The sequence below is a fragment of the Sabethes cyaneus genome, chromosome 2 (assembly GCF_943734655.1).
Source record: "Sabethes cyaneus chromosome 2, idSabCyanKW18_F2, whole genome shotgun sequence".
In the NCBI taxonomy this organism is placed as follows: domain Eukaryota; kingdom Metazoa; phylum Arthropoda; class Insecta; order Diptera; family Culicidae; genus Sabethes; species Sabethes cyaneus.
This window is the reverse complement of record NC_071354.1, coordinates 22,533,108-22,560,389: the sequence shown is the minus strand read 5'-3', so window position 1 is coordinate 22,560,389 and position 27,282 is coordinate 22,533,108. Positions and strand designations below refer to the sequence as shown.

General features: G+C 39.2%; 1 protein-coding gene and 1 long non-coding RNA gene across 4 annotated transcripts in view; one reads left to right on the top strand and one right to left on the bottom strand.

Moving 5' to 3' along the window:
* LOC128733700 (protein N-terminal asparagine amidohydrolase) overlaps positions 1 to 26,888 on the bottom strand; it is a 141,236-nt gene extending 114,348 nt beyond the window's left edge. The window contains exon 1 of one of the 3 annotated variants that reach the window (XM_053827469.1): positions 26,481 to 26,888. The gene's annotated coding sequence lies outside the window, so the exon portion shown is untranslated. Of the gene's footprint in view, positions 1 to 16,974; positions 17,041 to 26,480 lie in introns of those variants that run through there. The other 2 variants (XM_053827467.1, XM_053827468.1) reach the window with 2 other exon arrangements.
* LOC128733706 (uncharacterized) lies at positions 6,682 to 7,796 on the top strand. The gene is made up of 3 exons (XR_008411942.1): positions 6,682 to 7,027; positions 7,088 to 7,288; positions 7,525 to 7,796. It is a non-coding gene; the product is annotated as an uncharacterized LOC128733706 (long non-coding RNA).
* Positions 26,889 to 27,282: the final 394 nt, after the last annotated feature.

The window sequence follows — 27,282 nt, the reverse complement described above, 5'->3', positions numbered from 1 at the left end:
TTCGTGTTCTTCGACCAATTTTTAAACCTTTGTTATAGTATAACAAAGGTAAAACGAAAAACCTGACAGAATTGGATGTAAAACGGGACATGAGAAGAGAAATAGATGTGGAAAAAATGAAAATGAAAGAGAAAAAGAGGGGTAAACGGGGCAAAAGAGAGAAAACTGTACAGGAAAAAAAAGAACGAAGTAGAAAAAGAAAAACTAGAAAAAAGGAAACGGAATAAGGAACACTAAATTGAGGACAAACAGGACAAAAGAGAAGGAAAATTAGCACAAAGAAAAAGAAAAGAAAAAGACAATAGTGGGAAAATGGAGAACTGGGAAGAGAACATGAGGAAAAACGCAACAGCAAAAGAAAAAAAAAATAGAAAAACGTGAAGATAGGAGACAGACGGAATAAAAGAATAAGAAAAAGTGCCAGAGCAGAAAATAAAAATGAAGAAAAAATAGGACAAAAAAGTGATAGAATGGGATGGAAAGCGGGACATAAAAAGAGAAAAAAATATGGAGAAGAGGAAAATGAAAAAGAAAGAGGAAAACTGGACAGGAAAAAAGGAGAACGAAAGAAAAGAAGAGAAAAGAAGATAAACTAGAGAAAAATAAGGCGATAGAAAAATTGTGGGCAAAAAAGAAAAAATGGGACAAAAAAGGAACAAAAAAAAGAGTAAACGCAAGAGCGAGAAAAAAGGGAGAAAAGTGAAAAAGAAAAAAAAATAGAAAAAAAGCAAAACGGAATAAAAAATCACGTGCCAGAAAAGGTGACATAACAAGAGGAAGAACCAGATGAAACCGAAAAACGGGATAAAAAAGGGGTTGAAAGGGAAAAAATAAAAAACTCAGGAAAAAGAAAAATGATAAACTGGAACCGAAATAACAAAAAAGGGGTCACTGAAAAGGGAACAGCAAAAGAATAGAAACGGAACACAGAACGAGTGGCAGAAAAAAGTGAGAGAGAAAAGGAGGGAAAACAACACCAACAGAGGCAAGACAGAACAGGAAAACTACAAGGAAGAAAAGGAAAAAGGAGAACGGAAGAAAAAAGCGTGACAGTTAACGTGGTCATGGCGTGGTGAAAAAACGGGAGAGAGGTAAGGTATGAAAAGATAGGTTGAAGCAAAAAAAAATGGGAATACGAGCAGAAAAAGAACATTTTGGAAAATGGGACAGCACCAAAATGAAATGAACTAAAGAAAAAGGTTAAATGAGGGTTAAAAAGAACGTGCTGCTCGAGCCAAAGATGCTGATAGAAAGACGAAACACGGAAAACAAAAAAGGAATCCTGGAAAGCAAAAGAGAAGAAAAATAGAATTAACATGGAAAAATGGACCGAAAAAGAACTATTTGAAAAATTGAGCCAGCACACATAAGAAAACGAACCCAAAAAAAAGGTAAAATTAGAGTGAAAAATACTTAAAATGGGAAACAAAAAAGTAACCCTGGAAAGCAAAAGGAAATAAACCAGCCAAAAACAAAATAAACATAGGAAAATTGGCAGAAAGAGTACCATGAAAAAACGGAAAATAGCATAAAAGCAAAGGTAACAAAACTGAACTAGTGGGTTAGAAAAACGAGGAAAAACGCCAGAGAGAAAGTAATGAAGACCGACAAGAAAAAACGAAAAACTTTGGCCGACAGAATTGGATGGAAAACAGAACATAAGAAGAGAAATAGATGTGGAAAAGATGAAAATGGATGATAAAAAGAGGGCTAGACGGGGCAAAAAAGAAAAAACTGTACAGGGGAAAAAAGACCGGAGTAGAAATAGGAAAAACCAGAGAAAAGGAAACGGAATAAGGAACACTAAAAAGAAATTGAGGACAAACAGGACAAAAGAGAAGAATAATTGGCACATAAAAGAAAGAAAAGAAAAAGACAACAGTAGGAAAATGGAGAACTGAGAACATGAGGAAAAACGCAACAGCAAAAGAAAAAAATAGAAAAACGTCAAGATAGAAGACAGACGGAATAAAAGAATAAGAGAATGTTCCAGAACAGAAAACAAAAAACAAGGAAAAATAGGACAAAAACGCGACATGATGGGATGGAACATGGGACATAAAAAGAGAAAAAAATATGGAAAAGAGGAAAATTGAAAAGAAAGAGGAAAACAAGGCAACAAAGAGAGAACTGGACAGGAAAAAAGGCGAACGAAAGAGAAAAGAAGAGTAATTCTCGCGGAAACCGGGCCACTACTGACACGAAGTCTTCAAATATTGAAACTTTTGCTGTTAATTCGTTGAAAATGGTTAAAAAATAAAAATTACACGTTGAATACCTCGAAAGTGGACCCCTCGTTCACCAAGGGGCCTAACAGTTTCAAAAGAAGCTGAATTTTGAGCAAACCTTGAGATCTATATCATGTGATGTTTCATAAATTTGCCATGAAACAACTACCAAATGACCCGGCTCTGTAAAGAAAAAGAACAGGGCTTTCATGTAGTAAAAATATTTTTGGCGGTCATCTTGGATTTGATCGCTATATTGGATTTTATCAAAAAATCGCCGTTTTCACCATGAGTCCCCCAACCGATTTTCATTTTAAGACCACCATCGGAAAGCTGAGAAAAAATTCTATAAGAAATATTCATCAGTTTACATGTGTAGTGGCATTAAGTATACGAAACAAGTAATTATCTGTGTCAAGGTTTACAACTCTCATATAATACCTTGCTATAGAAAATTAATTGTTTTACTTGTTTTAGTTAATGCCATTGCACACCTAAATTGATGAATGTTTCTTATAGAATTTTTTCTCAGCTTTCCAATGGTGGTCTTAAAATGAAAATCGGTTGTGGGGCTTATGGTGAAAACGGCGATTTGACAAAATCCATCATGGCGGCCAAGTCCCAGAAGGCCACCGATTTTTTTTTCACTTCATTTATAAGCCTCTTCTCTTTACAAAACCGTGTCGTTTGTAGTTTGTTTCATAACAAATTTATAAAATATCACAATTATTATATGAAAATTGGATTTGATGGATTTGGATTGGATTTGCATTGGATTGGACTGCATTTGAAAGAAGAACAGCTTCTTTGCAGAACCGGGCCATTTGTTAGTTGTCTTATGGCAAATTTATGAAATATCACATGATATAGATCTCAAGGTTTGCTCAAAATTCAACTTTTTTTTAAACTGTTAGGCCCCTTAACGAACGAGGGGTTCACTATTTCGAGGTATTAAAAGTGTAATTCTTATTTTTTAACCATTTTCAACTAATTAAGTGCAAAAGTTTCAATATTTGAAGACCTCATGTCAGTAGTAGCCCCGTTTCAGCGAGAATTACTCAGAAGATAAACTAGAGAAAAAGAAGGCAATAGAAAAATTATGGTCAAAAAAGAAAAAAATGGGACATAAAAGAAACAAAAAAAAAAGAGTAAACACAGGAGCAGGAGAAAGGGCGAAAAGTGAAAAAGAAATAGAAAAAAATGAAACGACGATAGCCGTTGTCCAACCTTGTTGGACGGACCTTGTTGGAGTTGAACATCGGCTCTCAATCTGAAGATAGGCATACGATGCCTGAAACCGGTCGACGTGTAAGTTAAAAATAATTTGTTTTATTTAACAGAGTTAGAAGTGTTTTGTCCGCGATTGTGTCTAGTGATTGTGGTGCTCTTACGTTGCACAAAAAATTTATTTGACAAAAAAGTAACCCTGGAAAGCAATAGGAAATAAACCAGCCAAAAACAAAATAATCATAGGGAACTTGGCAGAAAGAGAACTATTCGGGGAAATGGGACAGCACACAAAAGGAAACGAATCAAAGTAAAAGGTAAAATGGATTGGTTCGTTTACTTTTGTGTGCTGTCCCATTTTCCCGAATAGTTCTTTTTCAGCCCATTTTCCTATGTTTATTCTGGTTTTGGCTCTGCTTTCCAGAGTTCCTTTTATGTTGGGAGTAGAAAAGACGAAAAACGGGAAACAATAACGAACCCAAGAAGGCAAAATGAAATTAGCGAACCAAATATAGAATAAATATGAGAAATGCTCAGAAAAGCAACCATTCGGGAAAATGGGACAGCATTCAAAAGGAAGGAATTCAAAGAAAAAGGCGGAACACGGGAAACAAAACAGAAACCCTGAAAAGCGAAAGCGAACAAAGGAGCTAAAAACAGAATAAATATGGAAAAATGCGCAGAAAAAGGACTATTAGAGAAAATAAGACAGAGCTTAAAAGAAACGAACGAAAAAGGTAAAGCGAGAGTGAAAAACATGAAAAAATAAACCCAGGAAAGCAAAAAGAGGCCATAAACAGAATAAACATGGAAAAATGGGCAGAAAAATAACATTCAGGAAAGTGGGGCAGCACATAAAAAGAAACGAACCAAAAAAAAAGAGAAAAAAGAGAAACCCTGGAAAGCAGTAGGAAGTAAACGAGCCAAAAACAAAGTTAACATAGGAAAATGCGCAGAAAAGAACCATTTGGGAAAATGGGATAGCACACAAACGGAAACCATCCAAATAAAACGGTAAAATGATAGTGAAAGAGATGAAAAGCAAAAGAAAACAAAGGAGCTAAAACAGAATAAATATGGGAAAATGCGCAGAAAAAGGACCATTCGGGAAAATGGGACATAGCTTAACAGAAAACGAACCAAAAAAAAAGGTAAAACGAGGGTGAAAAACATGAAAAAAGGCAAACAAAATATAAACCCAGGAAAGCAAAAAGAAATAAACAAGCCATAAACAGAATAAACATGGGAAAATTGACATGAAAAGAAGCATTCGGGAAATGGGGCAGCACATAAAAAGAATCGATCCAAAGAAAAAGGAAAAATGAGTGAAAAGCATGAAAAAAGAGAAACCATAGAAAGCAGAAGAAAGTAAAAGAGCCAAAAACAAAGTTAACATGAGTAAATGCTCAGAAAACGAACCAGTCGTGAAAATGGGACAGCACACAAACGGAAGCGAACCAAACGAAACGGTAAAAAGATGCGGAAAACAAAAAAGGAAACCCTGGAAAGCAAAAGGAAATAAATGAACCATAAACAGAATAAACATGGAAAAATGGGCAGAAAAAGAACCATTTGAGTGAATGGGACAGCGCACAAAAAGAAACGAACCGAAGAAAAAGGTAAGACGAGAGTGAAAATATGAAAAACGAGAAACAGAAACGAATCCTAAAAAGCAAAAGGAAATAAATCAGCCGAAAACAGAATTAACACGGGGAAATGGGCAGAAAAAGAACCATTCGAGAAATGGGACATCACACAAAAGGAAACGAACCCAAGAAAAAAGTAAAACGAGGAAGAAAAACATGAAAAACGGGAAGCAAAACCAGAACCCTGAAAAGCAAAAGGAAATAAACCAGCCAAAAACAGAATAAACATGAGAAAAGTAGAAAAAGCAGTATCGAAAAGACGAAAAACAAAAATAAAAGGAGATGAAAAGAATTAGAAAAAAAAACGAAATCTGGAAATTGAAAAAAAAGAGAAAAATCGACGGAAAATGGGAAAAAAATTCGAACAAGTGGAGAAACGAAAAACAAAACTGAAAGTTAAAAAAAATCCTCAACGGAAAATTTAAATAAGAAATACTGAACAGAAAAAACGACAGCAATTTCAAGCAAAGCTAAGCTCGTGCCCATGTTCGGTTTGAAGTAAAACTTTAAGTTCAATTTAGTCCAAATTCAAGTGTAATTTATTGTCTAATGTCAGGTCTTCAAGCCAAATTGCATGTAAGATTTCAACCTCAATTTGTTGTCTATTATAATTCCAATTTTAAGCATAATTTTAAGTTAAATTTAAATTATAATTTAAATTCCAATTTCAAGTCTAATTTCAAATATAATTTCAAGTCTCTTCTCAAATCCAATTTAATCCCAATTTATGCCAATTTCAGTTCCTTACAATTCAATTTCAATTTCCAGCATAATTTCAAGCCCAATTTCAACTTCCAATTTTAATCCAATCCAATCCAAATCCAATTTTAAGTCTAATGCAATGGCAATTTCAAGTAAAATTTCAAGTACGATTTCAAATAAAAACTTCAAACTCGGTTTCAAATCCGATTTCATGTTTGATTCCAAGCAAAACTTTCTGTCCAATTTCAAATTCAATTTTAAGTCTGATTTCTGGTTCAATAAATTTGAAGTAAAAGTGCAAGCTCAAATTAGTCCAAGTCTAATTAAATGTTCTGCGGCAAATTCGATTTGAATACAAAGTTTAATTTCTAGTCTAATTCCAACATTGATAGTAAGTTTAATTTCAGCTGAAAACCCGGATTTTTCAACCTAATCGACCGGTAGTTTTATACTAGGTAATACTAGATTCGCCATTCTACTTGATTATTTGATTTTTACAAGCCAAAGCGGGTGCCCCACCTTTTGTTTGCTTCTGGGCACGCTAGTGCTTTTGCATCCTCAGCAGTACATATCATCTAGAAGAGATTGGACTGGATTTATATTTCATCAATGATGGGGGTTGCCCCTCCACCAGTAGCAGCCGAAGTGTCCAGGTATAGACAGAGAGAGAGAGTAGGTACGTCAGAGCAGTCAAACCTTGTGCGGCTAGTTCGAGTACAAATGGACGGGAATTTAATTAAACATACGATGACGGTAGCGACGCGGACGGTCGGTCGGTTATAGTCAATATGTGTGTTGTCGCTACTCGAATTCGGAATTCATTAGAATACATTATCACATTCTGGTTTCGTTTCACCTGGTCATTTCGAAACTAGAAGTTACATTAAAGTATCATTCGATAATTTTTAACAGTAAGCTTAAATTCAGATAAATCGTAGTTAAATTCAACGCTAAATTTCAGGTTCGTTTCCCAGTCCTAGCTCAACTCACTCAACAGACTAGTTTTATTGCGTCCACCGTCATTCTGGATGGAAATGTTAATGTTTCATTTATTTCTCCACTCTTTCCGAGGTAATTCGTTTGTAGTTGGAAGCGTAGTTTTTTACTGGCACATTTCGACTACACACTGTTGCTGCTGCTGCTGCTGCAGCCCCTGGTTCTGTCATCGCCACCCGGTCCGGTCCGGTCTGTTTCGGAAGCAAACCAGCCGCCATAGAGACGACAGTAGGTAAAACATTCGTGGCTGTCCGTGGAATATGTTAAATATTATTTACTTTACAGCAGCATTCTGTTGTTGGGTTGTTGCTTCTTCGTCGCCTGGATCTAGCAGGAGCGAGGAGGCGCTCAAGTCCACAGAAATAGTTGTGCTGTATATACCTAGTAGGTACTAGGGTTTTGTACCGAACGAAAGATGATCATTATCGTGCAGGCAGGACTGGCCCGGTTCGAGGTTTTTCCTAGCTCGGATTCACCCGCACACAAAATGTAATGCTGCTTTGCACTACAACTTATCTTCCTGGGGGGAAAGAAGGAACTATGTTGAGCTTAATCTGTCAGCTAGCCAACCGGGGTGGTTGCTAGTTACAGTTTTACCCAACTCTCCTCTTTTGCAGTTTGGTTCCTTATTGTTTCGCGCCGTTTTTATGGTCAGATGTTTTTATGTCTATCGCTTTCTACCCAGGTTTCATCTAGTGTTTCGCTGTTCTTTGTTTTATTTTCAGCCCGGTTGCATTCCTTGCTTTACGGATGTACGGTCACCGCAGTGTATGTAAGATATTCGCTGTTTTTCTTGCGCAACTGGAAGGCTGGAACTCTTTCTCTCATTTAAGAAATGAGTTTATGGTTTCGCTTTAAATCAATTCAGTTCGACGAGATATTGCTTGATCACGATGGGGAGTTATTGTCCAATTCAACTCGAATGTTGTTGCGCTGTCATCGGTTGTTTCATAGGGCTTTCGTTGGTAAGATTGTAATTGTTTATTGTCTGTAGTAAAATGACCAAATGAACAATAAATGGTTGACGTAGTTTTAAAGAAAATGTCTCAAAAGCCGTGGTGCACCAACGATTCGAATTCAGTCAGTAGATCAGTAGATTAAAAAAAACACATTTTTAACCCGACTCCCGGAGCCTGATCATGGCCGAAGAGTATGATCTGATTGGAAATAATACGCATTGTCAAGGTGACCATTTTAGATTCAAAGCGCAGTTTCCGAGTCGTGGTTGCTTATTGAGAGAAAACTAATGAGCGCCAAACTTTATTCATGGCAGCACAATGCCGAATGCTGAGTACTATTTTCACAGTTTCTGATTATAGTACCAACTCGATTTTCACAAAGAAAGATCAATGGTCGTCGCTGTATTCAATACAGACAATGTTAAATTGGTAAATAGGGGAATTCAGGAGCTTGGATAGATTTTCTTTAAAAAATTCAAGAACCTTGGCAACATACAACTTCCAGGTATTGTTGACAGATCGACAGAGGTGGATGTTTTAGCCTTTTTGTTTATCCGATATGGTTTTGCCTTTCTACTATATAAATATATAGTATAAAGGTATAGAAATCACTTGGAAAACCGGAAATGGAAAGAAGGTCCTGCGGGCCGAATGTCATATACCATTCGACTCAGTTTCGAAAACTGAGCATTTTCTGTGTGTGTGTATGTATGTGTGTGTGTGTGTGTGTATGTGTGTGTGTGTGTGTGTATGTGACGCTTTTAATCTCACTCACTTTTCTCGGAGATGGCTGGACCGATTTTAATGTTCTTAGTGTCAAATGAAAGGTCTAGGTGTCCCATTGGTCGCTATTGAATTTCATACTGATCGGACTTTTAGTTCAAAAGTTATGTATAAAAATACGAAAAATATGGGACTTCATTATCTCATAGGTCCCTCAACCGATTTCAACAAAATTGATTGCATATGAAAGAGGAGCCCTGCAAACCCTTAACTTCCAAATTTCATGATGATTGGACATGTAGTTTGAAAGTTACATAAAGAAATGTGAAAAAACAGTATTTAAAACATATTTTTGTTACATATAAACATTAATTCAATGAAAAACATCACACAATTTATTATTATTTGAAAATTACTGCTGAGATCTATCAAACGAAACCAAGTTATTTAAAATCGGACGGTTCATTCAAAAGTTATTTAAACTTTAACACTTAAGCACCGTATATTAAACCGTTAAAACGTGTGAAATCAAAACAAATGTTGATTGTATGCAATGTGTGTAATGTATGTGTGTATGTATGTATGTATGTATGTATGTATGTATGTATGTATGTATGTATGTATGTATGTATGTATGTATGTGTGTATGTATGTGTGTATGTGATGACAATTTGAAATTTTTAAATTTGCCTTGAAATTCAAGAAAAGTGAGAAACATGTCAATTGTCTGAAGTTTTTGAAGCCTCTCAGTGGAATACGAACTCTGAAATTAAAGAAAAGAAAAAACTTTTACCGACTAAATTCCACTATTTAATATTCATTCGCGACAGATACGTATACGCTTTGAAATAAGACACTGATGAAGCCTACACGTCGTAGGCGAGCTACATACCTGTTGCAAATAAATATTAAATAGTGGGATTCAATCGAAAAGCTTTTTCTTTTCTTTGATTTCAGATTTCAATTGTCATTTTCTTCACTTGCTGTTACTCACAATTGTACAAGAAAAGCAAAAAGCGAAGAAAAGCAGTTAATTTGAGCATGTAGGTATAGTAGTGTATAGGATTAAAAATACTAGTGAGTCGATTTTTCCAAATAAATTTATACAAATTTCAAATAAATTCTGCGCATCAATAGATGCTCTTTTTAATCAATAGGTACTAGAGGTTAGAAATGTTATATAAAAAATTGGAAGTACACGTTGCACGGTAGTAACTTTGTAAGATTTGTTTTCGTTAGCGACATTTTAAAGGACAGATGTCTTATGTCATGTATCATGTTTTAATAAATAAATCAAAAATGACAAGCACTGGAAATCATATCGATCATATTTCTCATTCTCAAGCATGTTTATGGCGCAGTTTTTGCACTATTTTTCGACCTCATCTTGTTTTCCTAACCCTCTAAAATTGTAAAAACGATGCGATCAAGCTAACGACTATCTTTTCATGAAAGTACATTCAAAAGAAGCTTAAGTTATGATTTTCATGCAAAAATAATTATCTGAAGGAGCGCCAGCTAAGAAAAAGTTCAATTTTGTCTTTTTCATATCTATTGCTCTATTCAGTTATTTTTTCTGATTCAGATATATTGCACAATTGAAGCCAAGCAAACTAATAATAAAATTTTGAGATTAATCATTTTGTTGTCGATACCCTTTTTTTCAAAAGCGAAGTATAATAATAATTTTTCTGAACTCTTGTTTTTCAAAGATGCTAACTTTTGAACGCATGGTATTAATATCAACATATCAAAAAATCTGCTATGAACACGTGATTCATATTGTCAATTCAAAACAAGTTTCGTATGTGGCTCTGAAGCCCGAAAGTTAAGGCCGTCTGTAGACCCGTTAGAGGGTTAATTTCTAATTTTCTATATGTATTCATTCAAGTCTGTAAAAATTATCGTTTGTGTTTACATTATTTCTCGATAAATCACGTAAATATTATAAAACTAAATAAGGTGTTCATCAAGTTCAAGTCAAGTAAATGACGCTTACAAGTATTTACGCATCCAAGCAAAGAAAATATAATTATTCTACGCAATACGTTGTGAATTTTACTGGCAAATAAGGATTTTGAGGAATGTGAAACGCATATTTAAAAATATAGTCAAGTTACTTATAGATGTTTCTGAGAAATTAAATAGTGATTATTGTGGCAGTAGAAAGGCTAGGTCACGCCGCTAGGTGGATTAATTCGGGTTTTTATCACAGTAACTACATGGTATTTTGCAGAGTTTAGACTTTTGGAGGCTTTGCTTAATTATTAAAAGTTTCTTTTGTGGATCCTAAACGTGTTTGGACTCCATTATTTCTACTCGTGTAGACAATATTCATTGCATATTTTCTTAATTTCGTATGAAGATGGTGTGTTAAAGCACCATCATACTCGATAGCTGCCCTTTTTAGATCTTCTGTTGTTGGGGTGAGTGCCGTTAAAAAATTTCTGGGTGATATTTATTTTTGAATAATATTTATATTTATTTAAATTGCTTGGATGGTTTCCTTCTTGTCCTTCTACCTAGCGGTTTCGAAAATATGTTTTAATTCAGTTGCTTTTGTTTCCTTACTTACTTTTTCGGCGATAATTCGTTTATTCGATAAATTTAAGAACCGTCTCCACGTTTCTCGATCTTGGGCGGTCGCTCGCCAATCGGCCCTAACACTCACTGCGCTAGCGCCCTCGTCAACAGCGCTCGCCCAACGGGTACGGGGTCTGCCTAGAAGTCGTCGGTCTCTGTCGAGTTCTCTGGTGAATATTGGTTTAGCTAGTCTTTCATCCGGCACCCTTGCTACGTGGCCAGTCCATTGCAGCCTGTCGTGTTTTAGTCGCTTCACAATATCCGTATCTTTGACTTGTTATATGTCATGGTTCATGCACCTTTACCACACTTCCTTTTTCTAATATGCCGCCAAGAATTGATTGAAGGATTTTACGCCCAAAAACACCAAGAGCTCGTTCGTCGCTCTCTTTCAACATATACGCTTTGTGACCGTAGAGTACCACCGGCAGAATTAGCGCTGTTTCAAGCACTCGTCTCCATTCAACTCGGTCTTGGGCCACTCGTCGCCAATTTCCTAGTCGTCTCAGAAGTCGCAAATCGCTTTCGACCTGGTCGAGCCATCGTGCACGTTGGGCCCCCCTGTTCCTGGTGCCGGTGGGGTTGTTGAAGAGGACTATTTTCGTCGCACTGTCGTCCGGCATCCTTACGACGTGTCCGGCCCACCGTAGCCTGCTAACTTTCGCTAGATGTACGATGGCAGTCTCCCCAAGCAGTGCCTGTAGCTCGTGATTCATACGCCTCCGCCACTCTCCGCTTTCAGTTTGTACTCCGCAAAATATCGTCCGCAGCACTTTCCGCTCGAACACGGTAAGGACGCGTATGTCCTCCGTGAGCAGCATCCGGGCTTCAAGTCCATAAAGAACTACCGGTCTAATAAGAGTTTTGTACATTGTTAGCTTCGTGCGGCGGCGTACGCTTCCTGATCGTAGGGTTTTACGAGGGGCAAAGTAGGCCCGATTTTCCGCTTGGATGCGTCGCTGGATCTCCTTACCAGTGTTGTTGTCCGCGGTCCCAAATACACGAGCTCCTCTACCACTTCTAGTTCGTCGCCGTCAACGGTTACCATCCGTGGGAGGCGCGCGTTTGTTTCCTTTTAGCCTCTTTCTTTCATGTATTTGGTCTTCGACGCATTTATTTTTAGCCCAATTCTCCTAGACTCCGCTTTCAGTCTGGCGTAGATTGCCTCCGCCGTCGCAAAGTTCCTGGCTATGATATCGAAGTCATCTGCAAAGCCTAGAAGTTGGCTACCCTTGGTGAAAATCGTGCCTCTCGTTTCGATGCCTGCTCGTCGGATCATCTCCTCAAGAGCGATGTTGAACATCATGCAGATAAACCGTCACCTTGTCTCAACCCTCGCCGCGTCTCGAAGGGACTCGAGAGTGTCCCAGAGATGCGTACGAAACACATCACTCGATCTAATGTAGCTCTGATCAGTCTCGTCAGTTTGTCCTGAAAACCGTAACCGTGCATTATCTGCCATAGCTTGTCTCGATCGACTGTATCGTATGCTGCTTTGAAATCAATAAAGGTGTGATGCGTGGGCACGTTGTACTCCCGACATTTCTGCAAGATCTGTCGGATAGTAAAAATTTGGTCCGCAGTTGCGCGAGCTCCCAGGAAACCCGCCTGATACTTCCCTACGAAACCTTGTGCTATCCGTGACAACCGGCGAAACAGGATCTGGGAGAGTACCGCGGCGTTTACCAGCGTTATACCACGATAGCTGCAGCAGTCTAGCTGATTACCCTTTTTGTAGATGGGACAAACCACTCCTTCCATCCATTCCTCCGGTAGCTTTTCCTCCTCCCAAATCCTCGAAATAACCCCGTGTAGAGCCTTTGCTAGCGTTTCTCCGCCATGTTTATAAAGCTCTGCCGGTAGGCGGTCCTTCCCAGCGGTTTTATTGGTCTTCAGCAGCTCGATTTCTCGTTTGACTTCTTGGAGATCAGGTGCTAGGATATTACTATCTTCTATGGGCGCTCCTAGGTTACTTTCCGTTTCGCCTCCTTTTGTGACTTCGCCATTGAGGTGTTCATCGAAGAACTGCTTCCATCTGTTGACCACCTCGCGCTCGTTTGTAATTAGACTCCCTCCCTCGTCCTTACACTTGTCAGGTTTCGGTGTGCAGCCCTTCCGAGTTTGGTTCACCTTCTCATAAAACTTGCTCGTGTCATTAACTCGGAATAGTTGCACTAATTCTTCACGATCTCTGTCCTCCTTCTGGCGCTTTTTCCTCCTCAGGATCGAGGTCAACTGGGTCCTAGCTTGTCGGTATTTGGCCAGGTTCTCTCTAGTTCAAAGCAGTTGTGCGTTGCAGTTGCAGTGTGCGGCAGCCGCTATCTGCCTTTAGAATTGAGGACAGTAATGCTTTCCCTACTAGCACAGTTGTTACAAACCAGTTATGGAAACCGATATATGACTAATTTCAATCAGAATTGAGTTGCTACAACCAAAATGGCCAAAAGTGTGCTGCTTGGGTTGATAATTGCTGCATTTGAGTCACTGGCCATTTTTGTAAATAGGGCATTTGAGACCTTTCAACCCGTCCGTAGGTAGTTCCTTCATCCCTTCCTTCCCCTCCTTGTCTTGCACATAACAGGAGTTGGCACGGTCCGGTTCCTGATTCCGTTGATCGTATTACAGAAGCTTCACTGCCCTTTCAGGTTCTTTCCAAGTTGCTTGCTCATCAGTCTTGAATACGTTGGACAGCCGGGTGCGAATCTTGCTTACTGCGAGAAAGTGGTCCGACGTCGACAAGTGGAAGCAGTTCTTCGATGGACACCTCAATGGTGAAGTTTGAAAAGGATACAGAACGGAAGTTAACCTAAGAGTGCCCATGGAAGATAATAATGTCCCAGCACCTAATCTTCAAGAAGCTAAAGGAGAAATCGGGTTACTGAAGACCAAGAAAGTCGCTGGTAAGAACCGCCTCCCGGTTTAGCTTTATACATATGGCGGACATATGGTGGCAGCGGCTTTACACTCATTTATTATATCCAAGAGTTATTTTTAAGATTTGGAAGGAGGAGAAAATACCGGAGGAATGGATAGAAGAAGTGGTTTGTCCCATATCAAAAGGTGATCGGTTCCACCGCTTCAACTATCGCGGTATAACGCTGGTATACATCGACTAAAAGCCACTCTCCTAGATTTTCTAAGGCCGTCCTGGTTTTCTCCGATACAGGTTTCTTAGCGAATGGTCAGACGGGGTTAATGGGGGCTCGGGGTGTGACGACTTCTCATGCATGCTGTTCAACAGCGCTCTTGAGGGGGTACTCCAACGAACGGGCATCAAAACGAGAGGCACAATTATCACCAAAGGTAGTCAACTTTGGGCTTTATGGATGACTTTGATATCATTGCTAGAAGTTTTGCGACGGCGGAGGCAATCTACGCCAGACTGAAAGTGGAGTCTAGAAACTTTGGGCTAATTTTTATTGAAGCAGTGTTTATTGAGAAACTTTACAACATATTTGGTGCAAACACCCCCCCTTTGTGCTCTATGACGAGCTTGAGACGTTTCTCAAAAAAATCACACGCGGCACGCACCTGGTCCATGACCATCTCGTCCCAGATCTTGGAAATAAGCTTATTAAACTGGTCCATAGTGCTCACTTTATGTTCGCTCTGCTTGGCCAGTATGTACGACAATACAGAAAAGTCCAGGGGATTAAGATCCGGGGAGTTGGGAGGCTACAAAGTCCTGTTGAAAGACGTAATGATCTTTTCCGTAGAGGTCACGAATTGCCGGGGCCACAACCTTCTCCAGAACGTCGGTCTTATAGTACGCGGCGTTGATTTTCACGTTTTTCTCGATAAACACCAGTGGAAGCTTTCCACGCTTGGATACGGCCCCCAAACCAACACCGACACGGCGCTCTGGAACTGCGGGATGTTTATGTGGGACGGGGGGATGTTGACCAACGTCGGCGCCCACAATTCATCATTTTGGACATTGTGCGGCTGTCGTAAGATGAAGAGTTTCTCATCAGAAAACGCGAACTCCTGACCAGCATGCCGCGAAAGTATCAGTTTTGCTCTGTCCAGACCCTTCTTCGTTGAAGCCTCCGTTACCCCGTGAACCTTGAACGGATTGCATCTCAGGTCCTTCGCCATGATGGTGTGGGCAGTCCCGATCGACACATCCAGGTCAACAGCGGTCTTCCGGATCGAGCGGTCCATTTTTCGATGAACCCGCTCCCGCACCATCTTGATGGCTGCCGACGTCCTCGCCAAACGCGGCCGTCCGGATCTAGCACGGTCCTTGACCGAGCCCGTCTCCCGGTACTGCTTCACCCCGTGGGATTTCAACCGCCGAAATATGTTGCCGGGTCGCTTACCTCTCGCAAACAACTTTACTACGACGTTGCGGTACTCCTTCATCGCGCGCGGTAAACAAATAACAAATGACATCAAGTCGACACCTTGCGCGTCGGTTAGCCTATATATAAGGCTAAAGCTGATATCAGTACCAATACACAGAATGCGCTCTTACACAACGATGAAAAGTTGTATTCGAACTTATTGAACACCCTGTACATCATGTCGTATTACAGTAGGAGAATTTTTGCTTTATCACCATGAATTCGATTCTATGACAGATGTTGTGTTGTTTCGTGCGGGTGGCCTTCGAATTCGTTATCGTTCTCGAATAGTTCTCGTTGTCGATTCATTCAACTTACGAGGATGGCTCGGTCTCGTGCGCGTGGTTTGGTGATAGTATACCGTTCTTTATACTGATGAAAAAACGCATAAAAAATATTGGGTTTATCAAAGAAGAATCAGGTGTTCCAATATGTCTCGATCACATTTTAAGACAACGCATCGCATGAATGAGCTACTTCATTTATCGGTATAGATGAAGCAGTTTACGATAGCATGTACTCGATTGAAGTAATCGAGTAGCCGAGTTAGTCGGTGCTAAGAGATTTCGCGGGCGTTTGAATGAAACCACACCGAAGTAGCTTCCAACAGATTACATTATCCATTAAGACGGATCTTTATCTAGCTCCCCCTTTTACTAACAATTCCTTTCTCAAAATGCTGAAGATGCAGAGGATTTCCTGGACTTTAATAGCAACAAGTATTGGACTAAGATTCCTTCCCTTCCCACGAGGATGTTGATTAGAATCTTATCTCTGTTTGTAGGTATGCATATTTTTGACAATTCATATGACATTTTATTAAATTTTGTACAAGGGTATATCTAGTTTATGGATTTGTGACCGAGAACAATATTTTAGAAATTCAAAGTCACCAATTTTCTCAGAAGGGAAATTTTCCAACTATGTCGGGTATCGCTTAATTGAAAGGGTTATGATTCTTGTTGGTAGCATTGTAGAAAAAGCATTTTGTATGAAAATGTAAGCAAATTTTATCAGTAATACACGGAAAATATCACCTGAAAAAGGTTTTCATGAAGGTCTTCCGTATTACCTATGCGTGAGCATTAAAGACCGGCTGAAATACTCGTTAACATGAAAGAAAGTGCAGACATTTTACATATTTTGTTATGATATTTCTTCGTAATTGGATGGTTGAAGCCATTGACTTTTGTAAAGATGAAAATAGACGGCGCCGTCCATTCCAACCATATAAATGAGTACATTAGTTATACGCAATTTTTATCGATTTCATGATTTTATGTCATTGATTTTCAGTGCATGTAATAAATTTTTTTTATTAGGAGGGAAAACATGTATGTAGTCACATTAGCCTATTGTTATCAAAAAGTAAAAACAATGATAGACGATACTTACTCATAATTCAAAGAACATAACTCACATATAGTAATCTAAATAGTTATTCGACAATCATTATTTGATTTTCCCTACATCATAATCAACATCTCCTTTTCTCTCCGTAAGATGTATACGGAACATTTCGACTGCAGTTTCGACGGAAAAAATGGTAATAAAAATTACTAACCTGGCTCACAAAGGAATTAAGGCACCACTATTAATAACCATAATATTAAAACGAGTCGTTCGGTCGTTCGGCGTAAGAGAACCCCGATATAGGCACAAACGCGGCCAGGTCGATCTTCTTCACCGGCTCTGTCTTCAGTTGAAGAGTAATAAACAAGCACTGTGGTACATATACAACACACACCGGTATAACATTTATTCGTGGCATCAGCCGACCAGCATTAAAAGTTGCGCGACTTCACCGGAGACGAAAAGATGAGAAAATTGCACCGCGCCGGAGCTCACAAATCGCACAGAATTGTTGGCTTCCCGCAAACGTTCAAGTCCAAGCGGGGGAAGATAATTTTCTGATTTTAATCGAATTAATAGCATCGCCGGTATGGCACAACCGTGACGCCAAAAAGCACAATTGAGCGCGATCACACGATACACACGATATAGGCGTACGATCGAGCTGACACAGCTCTTGGTCCGACAACAAACGGGCGGCGATGGAGAGTGCGCGAATGTGACTCCTCAATGGATTTGGAATCCCTTCTTGTGAAGTGCACTCCGGCGGTGTGTAAAGCTGCTTCCAAGCAGTGCCAGTGACAGTATTGAACTGAAGTACCCGCAAACATCCGATAGGCTTGCTGCTGCTGCTGTACCTACTATGGTACTACTGTCGGGTACCACTCCGACGACGAGTTCCCTGATGATAATGCTATTGGTGATACTTCACCGCCGCACCCGGTGAGAGGAGCCAAGCGCGGGTAAGTCCAAGTACCTACCAGCGCAGCGCAGCCGTTTCTTTCGTGAAGCATTACGCGGATCACAGAGAGTTATGGGCTTTGGCGTGGTTGCTATGCTAAGCAGACGGACGGACTTGCAGGGATGGGGTTGGAACTAAAGCTAAAAGAAGTATGGATCTCGATCGTCATTGTAGCAGTGTTGGAGAGTGGTTTTATGAATAAAATATTGAGCGGCCGGGAGAGAGATAAGCTGCTCGAATGCAGATGGATGATCCACGGGAAAAAAATTCCGCTTAAGCAGTGGAAGTGGTGCCATTATAGAGTCAATTTTGCATTATCAACACAATTAAAGCTGAATTGTATGTACTCAGAAAAAAAAGGATTTTTATTAGATTGAGGATATGTTTTCCTCATGCTCTAGATAACCCAGTACAAAGTTTAAGTTTTTTAATTAAAAAGTAAAATTTAAATTTTGTAATTTATAAATTGTTTTGTCAAAATAAAGGAGATTTTTTTTGTTAGATTATAGTTACTTTAACAGCTTGGATCATTCGTGACTTTTGCGGGGTAGGGATTTGAACCCGGGTGCCGGGTCCTCGGCGTGAAACGAGTGAATGCTAACCACTACACCGGGACTGACCCCTAAATAAAAGAGATAATGATTTCGCTTTAGAAGATTTGAAATGCGTGGTGAATGACCAATTGGTTAAAACCACATTAAAAAAAATATTAATAATAAAAAAAGATTTGAAATAAATGTGACCCAAATGTTCAGGAAATGGTAAACGAAGGCATGATCGGTCATTTGTTTTTAACCATAACTTAGAAACAACGAAACAGGGGTAGAGGGGAGTATCAATATTGTGACAGATTGCGACAGAGGGCATGGGGGATAAGACAAATGAGACATCCAGCCAATATTTTTCTGTCACAAATTACACATCAATTTATTTTAGTTTTCAGCATATCGTACGCACTTCAAAAGTTCGAAGCAGAACCCGACGTAGCCGAAACTAGTAAATGAAACTCATTCTCACTTAGTTTTGTTTCACACATAAACAATGTTGCAAATCGAGCGAGAAGCCAACGATGCTTACTGTCACGCGAGAGAGCATGTGAAGCATAGTGTCGCAGCCGTGCTTGACTCCTCGGGATGGAAGCCGTTAAAAACAGTGTACTGTTCAGGCACTTGTGGATAACAATTCAAGAGCAACATGTGAAAAGGGCCTATGTTCAAATGAGAGATTCTCTTCGTGTCTCCTTTCTTCTGCTTATTACGGCGATGAAAATGCACTTGAACTGATTAATTTTGCGTGAAACGGTTGCCTGAGTTATTAGCTAACTATTAGGTAAGAAAAATTGCATTGGAATGCATTTATGTCACCGTGACAAAGATAAGAGAGGAGGCACGAAGACAATCTCTCATTTGCACATTCGGCTACCTACACAGTGACGAACGCGCTGCCTCATAGCGTTCTACTGCAAATAACTCGTGAGGAACTAGCTGACCATGAGGGCTAGTGGCGCACTGCGATACAGATTTTGCATTACTTTTTCTTTTCTTCTTTATCTTGGCCCCCGATTCTACTCACAGTGCGAGCCCTCGCGAGTAATCGGTATTAGCAGCTCGGGTTGCAACCACGAACGACGAGCGACGACCGTAGTTGTTAGCTAAATACACACTTGCAAAAACTCGTCGCCATGTATGAATAAATAAGAGGGAGAGTCCGAAAGGGGTGCTTGTACCAGCGTGTTCGTTAGAATGAGTACGCGTGTGTGAGAAAATTAGACCACAAGTGTGGGTTTCGCAACACTGCACATGAAGCGGCTTGTTTCATTTGTTGAACCTTTCAAGCAAGCTTTAATTGAAGCTAGTGATTGTTTCAACTGACAACGATTTTGAGTCGAGCACGATTTGTCGATTTTAACTAAATTAATTATAACATTTTAGTATATTTGCATTCAGATGCCAGGATGCTGCTTTCGTTTGTGAGTACAGGGTCCAAACCAGTTTCTATGAAAAATCAACTTTAATGCTTCGAATATATAAACTAGCTGTAACTCACGTGGGTCGCCTTGCGTCTAATTGAGAGCAAATCGGAGGTACGCTGTGTAACGCTGACGCTATGTAACTCAATGAAATGTATCTACGTTGATTTTGCTTGCCTTGATTGCAATATGGTATAATTGACCAAACTCGTGACTTTAGTCATGACCTTGAAATGCGGTCAGGCATATATTAATTTTTTTTTTGAAACGATGATTCTACAATTGATGAAGGGACGGTAAGGGAAAGTAATGACGGATTTTTTTTCCGGGAATGAAGGGGAAGGGTGGAAAGGAAGGGGGGGGGTAATAGGTAGCTATGCTTAACAAGTTGTCGTTGTGACTCCTATCTTTTGTCCAATGCTGGAAGGTGCATGGGTCGAACCAAGCTGTAATCAGAGATTATAACCGGATTTGAACCCACAACACCTGCCAGGGCGTGTTGCTCACTGGTACCCGTGTACCTTTGAACCACAGAGGCGCTGGACAAAAGAAGTCTGCACAACCCCCCTTATTAACCATAGCGACATGGGTTGGTCTATTTTTAGACACAAATTGTGCCTCTTCCTCCACCTACTGTAGAAACCACCGACCGAGAAGTTTGATTCTAACGTGTTTTTACTTTCAGGACGACGACACTATGCAGGCCCTTACGACTTGCAAGGTACTGCGTGTGACGCTGTTCGTCCGAAAGCGTGTTAGTCCGCGTTTCTCAGCGCGGTTCCCTTACCGTCCCTTCATCAATTGTAGAATCATCGTTTCAAAAAAAAAATAATAATATATGCCTGACCGCATTTCAAGATCATGACTAAAGTCACGAGTTTGGTCAATTGTCATAGGAACGGAGCCTTTCTCCGAAGAACCGCGCTGAGAAACGCGGACTAACACGCTTTCGGACGAACAGCGTCACACGCAGTACCTTGCAAGTCGTAAGGGCCTGCATAGTGTCGTCGTCCTGAAAGTAAAAACACGTTAGAATCAAACTTCTCGGTCGGTGGTTTCTATAGTAGGTGGAGTTTCGAATCGAGTAGTTGAGACGGGTAATCTAGTCGAGCAGTTAAATCGAGTAGTCTAGTCAAGCAGCCGAGTTGAGTTGTAAGTCGAGCAGTTGAATCGAACAGTTGAAGAGTTGAGAGTTCAGTCGAGCAGTTGATTCGAGCAGTTAAACTGAGCTGTTCACTCAGGCAGCCAAGTCGACCTGTCCAATCGAGCAGTTGAGTCGAGTAGTCGAATCGAGCAGTCCAGTCGAGCACTCAAATCGAGCAGTCTAGTCGACCTCTTGAGCAATCGAGCAGTCCAACAGTCGACCAGTGAGGCGACTGAGAATAAAACCAATTGCTACGAAACCATGACGTCCTGTCAGGGGCCTGTTTTTAGTTACTGATAAGCGTCTTATGAAGTCCTGTCAGAGGCCTGATTTTGGTTACAGATAAGACTTTTATGTATAGAATAGTTAAGGGAGCATTAGCAGGAATGTACATTTAAAAAAATGCTTTGCATTATGCGAATGTTATAAAAGCTTATGGTAACAATAATATAATGCCGATACATGGGAAAATAGCGAAATCTCTTTTTTCCGAAAAAGCAGACATGATCGGAAATCGGAGTTGAGCTCGTTTATCATATTACTGTCATAGAAAATACGGGAGTAGAAAAATTGAAAAATGAGAACGGGAAAAGAGAAAAACTATAAGAAAAAACGAGGAAGGAAGTAAAACGAAAAACAGAAAATGAGAGAAAATGAGAAAAAGCAGGATATAAAAAGCGGAAGAACAGGACAGACGAACACAAAAGTGCAAAAAATGAAACTGGACTGGAAAAAAAGAAAACCAGGCCGGAAAATGGAAGAAAAACACGAAAAACAAACCAGAAACGAGAAAAACAAGAAGAAAATCAGGTCGGAAAAGGGCGAATAACGGTATAGGAAAAGAAGGGAAAAAATAGACAGAAAAAAATCAAAAAGTTAGCGAAACTTGAAGAAAAAAGGACAAACAGATAGTAAGACGGAACAAACAAAAATAACAAAAAACGCAAGACAAAACCTAATGAAAAAATGGAGCGGGAAACAAGAGAAACCGAAACGAAAGAAATTAGTAGCGAGAGAGAAACCAGAAAACCGATGGAGGAATCCAGAAAAATGGAAAAATAAAGTTAAACGGGATATAAAAGGTGAAAAATGAGACAAAACAGGAATGGGAAATGAGAATTGCAAGGCAAAATGGGACAAAATAAAGGAAACGTAGCATCTGAAAGAAGGAAAACGGTCCAAACGAAGACTAAAAACAAAAAGAAGGAAAGTTAGAAAAGGACGAAAATTAGAAGCTGGAAAATGCGAAAGAAAATTACAAGAAATGAGTGATAAAAGAGGAAAAACCAGAACTTAAAATAAGGAAAAATAAACAGAAGACGAAGAAATATGGAACAATCTGACTGCAAACATGGGACAAAAAACGAGAGAAAAATAGAAGAAACAAGAAGAAAAGTGAGAGAGTTCTTGCTCAGTACAGAAAAGAAGAACAAACGGAACAAAAAGTCGAAAAAACGGGACTGGAAAACAGAAAAATGGAAGACAAAAGAGATGAAACGCGTGAGAGAATATGATGTAATAAGTTATTTTTAGTTCAAAATAAAGCTTCGTATCTAATTTCGTATCAATGTCCAAATTCAAGTGTAATTTAATGTCTAATGGTAAGTTAATTTGGTCAATTGACCAAAGGTCAATTATATGTCCGATTTTAAACCTAATTTCAAGTCTGTTGTAATTCCAATTTTAAATCAAAGTTCTACTCTGATTTCGGGTCCAACTTCAAGTAACATTTAGAGTTCAATTTCAAGTTTAATTTTAAATGTAATTTCAAATCCAAATTTAAATCTAGTTTAAGTCCAAATTCAATTCAACTTTTAAGTTCAATTTCGAGCATAATTTCAAATTCAATATGAATTCCAATTACAAGTATAATTCAATTTTAATTTCAAGTAAAACTACAAGTTTATATTACTCCAAATGTAAGTTCAATTTCAAATTAAATTTTAAGTTCAATTTGAAATAAAGCTTCAAGCCAAAATCAGTCCAAATGCAAGTCTAATTTAATGCCCTTCGTCAAGTTCGATTTCAAATCCAATTTCAACTTTGATTTTAAATCCAATTGCGCCCAAAAGTCTGTAGTTTCAACCTGATCGACCGGTAATTTCGTTATAAGCAATAATAAATTCGCTATACTACGATTTTCCAGGCTAAAACAAATTTCTGAAAGGTCATGTGTTTATGTCTGGACACGATGGTGTATACTAACCATAGTATTGCATGGTAAATTCGATCGAAAGTTGCTCTCAAGTTAGCATAAACAATATCAATTTGTAGCAAAATTTACAGACTGTGGCTGGAGTAAAAACTTACTTTTAAACGGAAGCCAAAGTTGTGTTTAGATCTGGTGAAAATGATAAAAATTGAGTAGAAATGTACAAAATACTGGAGTTTCCTTCTATTCTAGACCTTCAACAAAAACTCAAATTGAATTCATTATAAAAGGCGATTTCATCAATGATAGATGGATCAACAGGATTTGTGAGAAATGTAGTAGCTACAGCAGCTAGACTTATAATTGATTAGGTGTCATCAGTTTCTAAAACAATATTAGAACCCAATCGACCTTCACGGAGTTTACGGATTTTCCAGTTCTGCATTAAAAACCAGCACAGAATCCAGTTATTTTTTTCTGCCTACCGGATCTTCCATGCCACATACCAAGCGTCTTATGCAACACGGTGTACGCTTTGGTAATTGTCATTGGTCACTACAATGACTACTTGAAGTCAAAAATAGCACTCCCCGGACAGTAATCTGTAGCATTCAATCTTGCTCTCGACCAATCGGGCACTTAGTACCCAGTATTTTGTTTTGTTTGTCCAGTCAAAAACCGAGCACTTGCGATGCTTTGCGTTTTTGCACTGAAAGGTGATAGAAATCAGGGACGATGCCCGCATGTTTGGCATACCATCTTAATGTTATGATTTACTCAGCAACATGCTTTCTTAAAATTTTTTTGAGACACATGTAGAAATGAAATAATTTCTTCCCAAATTTGATTGTAGTTTTTGTTCAAAATTGGAGCAGGATCCCGGTAGGTCATTGTTTTCGTTCCTCACAGTCAAGTGATCAACGTTGGATGAGAGTCGAGTGCAGTAGTGACTGAATCTTCAAGTGAGTAAACCAATACACTGATTTATCATCTCAGTTTAAAAAAAGTCCAATTGAAACGCTGAAATATTTCTGATGTGGGATGATACTCGACCGGCCTTATATAATTGGCGAGCATCACGAAAGCTGGAATAACATTGAAATTGTTGTTATATTTGTACTTGAGCTGCGCAGCTTTGGTTACCAGCATAGCATAGCAGCAAGCGTAAGCCAAACGGCTCAGGCAGTGAAAAAAAGTGAAAAGTAATTTATTCCAAAATTGCAAATGAGGTGTTAAACCGTCGCGAAGAAATCGACTGCTCCCTTCGAAACGGCGAACGGATTGGGTTGAAGTGCGCGATCATCGCGGTTAAAATGGGTTCAAGAAAGCAGAACTCATCAATACCGGGACTGATGGACTGGCCGGCTAGCTGGCTGGCTGGCTGGCTGACCGGTCGGCTAGCTGGCTGTCTGATTGGAACTGCCAACAAAGTGGCTTAGCAGGGAATAAATTATAGCACGGCCGTGTAATTTACAGTCGATTCGAAAAGGTAAAATTATAATGATTGAAGCTACGGAAGGGTAATTTGCATCGCCGTCTGTGGATTGTTCTGTACCGGCCAGCGACGGTGGCGGTGACGCCGCGGAAGGAAAACGTTGTTTGTGTGTTCTCCACGTGTGCACTGTAACATCAGTGTCAATCTCAATATGAACGCTTTTACGTGAGAGTCATTCACGAGACGGGGATTTTCTTTTAGCAAAGTAGCTTCAGATTCTGCTGCTAAGAGATGGGAAGATGGGTGGTGCGACGGGCAATCCCATAATCACACTTATCTGAGCGACCTGCCGGGAGGCAGTGAACAGTGAGAAATGCCATTTGAAAAGGCGTCGTTGGAGTCATGATTGTCTGACATTGTAATTTTGAATTGTTTTGCATGTGCACGTAAAGCTCTCATCGATTATGCTGACCGGTCCGATGAACGGTATTGCAAGTACCTACTTATCTCCGTCAACAATTACATTTGCAAATCTCGTGCAATCATTATTCTCAGTCGGTTTTGAAGTCTATTTACGGAATCTTACACCTAAACGTTGATCTTCGAACCTTGGGAGCGCATTCAGATGAGCGCAAAGTTTCCAGCAGAAGCAGTTACAGTATGGATTGATGGACTTGATGGAGTGGCTACCGAGGATCGGCGGGAAACGCAAAGAGTACACGATTTGCCTTGTAGCCCCGAAGGGATCAGGAGTCGGAAATGTGTTGTAATCCCTCTTGGACAAGTTTGGTTTTACTTCGGGGATTGAAAAATGTGGTTTTTTCCCCTGGTCGGCCTTCGGATCAGTAGCATTAAGAAGGTCACTTTGGAAGATTGGTTGACCTACATGTGAGCACGTTGTGGTTTGGTGCGAAAGGTGAGAAAAATCCTGATGGATCGATGAACTTTGATTGGAAACTGGAGCATAATGGAAAGTTCAATCGATGGTTCTTGGAAAAGAAATGTGACTTCTGAAATTGTTGGATTTGTTTTCAACCATTCGAAAACTTTCAAGTTAAAACAGTATTATGTAGAATTCTTTGATAGGTTTGAGAAAAACATGACAGGGAAAACCAGAAAAACAGATTGGATCCTATAATAGTTTTCTGAACATTAAAGAACAATGAAAATTCTAAACGTGTTTCACAACTTTCTTGTTTATTAAAAAGTTCAGAAAGGACGCCGATGTTAAAGCATATATTTTTAAAACTATTTAGCGTTAAAACTATGCTGGAACTTTTTGCACAAGCCACATCCGAAATGTACCTAAAAATCCTTGGCTTCGCTTTATTGAATATTTTATTACTAAGGTATGTCAACAATGCCTCATTTTTGTAAATTGATAACAATTTTTTTAAATTTTACTTGCAAGAAAAACAACGAAAAAAACAAAACTGTAAGAAGTTAAAGAAATTCAGAAAATATGATTTTGAAAATTTGTCCTATCTTAATTGAAAATTAAAAGGTGATTTTTTAACAAAATGTTTTTAATACTTTTTTGAATCGGTTTTTTTTTATTGTTGCGGTGGATTGGAATGACTGCCTTAATCTACAGTAGAAAGTAATGGGACTCATCGATTGCCTTTGCATTGAATATTTCAACTGCCACCACGCTGCTGCAGCGCACCAACTTCAACTTTTTTCCGGTGACTTAACAATTCAAACTTGCCGAACAAAATTTATCACCTTTCTGGATCACCGGGTTACCGGGAAAAGGATATGGTTATTATTCTTCGACCGATAAGATGGGCCGCCCGATATGTGACGGACGGGCGACAATCGTTTTGTTGTTGCTTTTCTTTAAAAGACTGTTGGTTTGTTCACTTCCCACTTCCCGTTCGCTTTTGTTTATGGGATTTCCGTTCATTGACTGTCGTATTGAAGGTAGGAAGGTACCAAGAAGGGCAACTTGTGTTGCAAACTGTTCTTTGTCGTATGTTCAAAACCGGTTTTTGGATTACTACTCACATTATTCATCATTTCACACTAGTCCATTTTTAGTTACAATTTTACCTACCTTTTAATAGAAATTACACTAATATTCATTACTTCTAACTTTTCATCAACATATCAATTTTGTCATAACATCACTTTCACGACCTCGTTTCCGCAAATTAGTTGTTGTACTTTAAGTAGCAATATCTTCACTGTCTAATTGAGCAATAAATCACAATCATCTTCTTTGTATATCAACCACCAGATGAACCTGTTCCTAAATTGACACCTGAATTTTTCGGCACATGTCAGCCTTTTGTTTGTTTTCCCACTTCGGGATTCCACCGCTAGACCAGCAGCAGTTTGCTACATATCAAAATTGCTTTGTTTGTCTACCTATTTTTCTATGCTTTCTTCTCCCAATTATAATCCCTCTGTACACAGTGTTATGTCGACAGAAGAAGGACAACAAGACAATAACAAACAGCAACCGCGAAACAGAAGGCAACAGATAGCACTTTTGTGTTTCGACGAGCGATGTCAAACTGACTGTCAAACCTGTCAAACATTGCCGAACACCCAGTGTGAAAATGATGCAAGTAAACAAAGCGCACAAAGCTCGTCTGCTAGGGACATCTAGCGGTAGCCTAGTGAAACCTTAACTTTGCTGAGCGGAAAAGCTTTTTTCATCCAGATTATGATCAATATTGAGCTTAGTATTGTATGCTTTAGGAAGCGTGAAAATAGTACGTAACTGTACTTTTGCAATCATGATTTGATCTAATTCGCTATTTTAATGTAGGTATAGTTTTCAAATTGCTTTGTTGTTTATGAAGTTTGAGTATCAAAATTATAAAAAAAACAATATTTTAATTTCTTGTCAT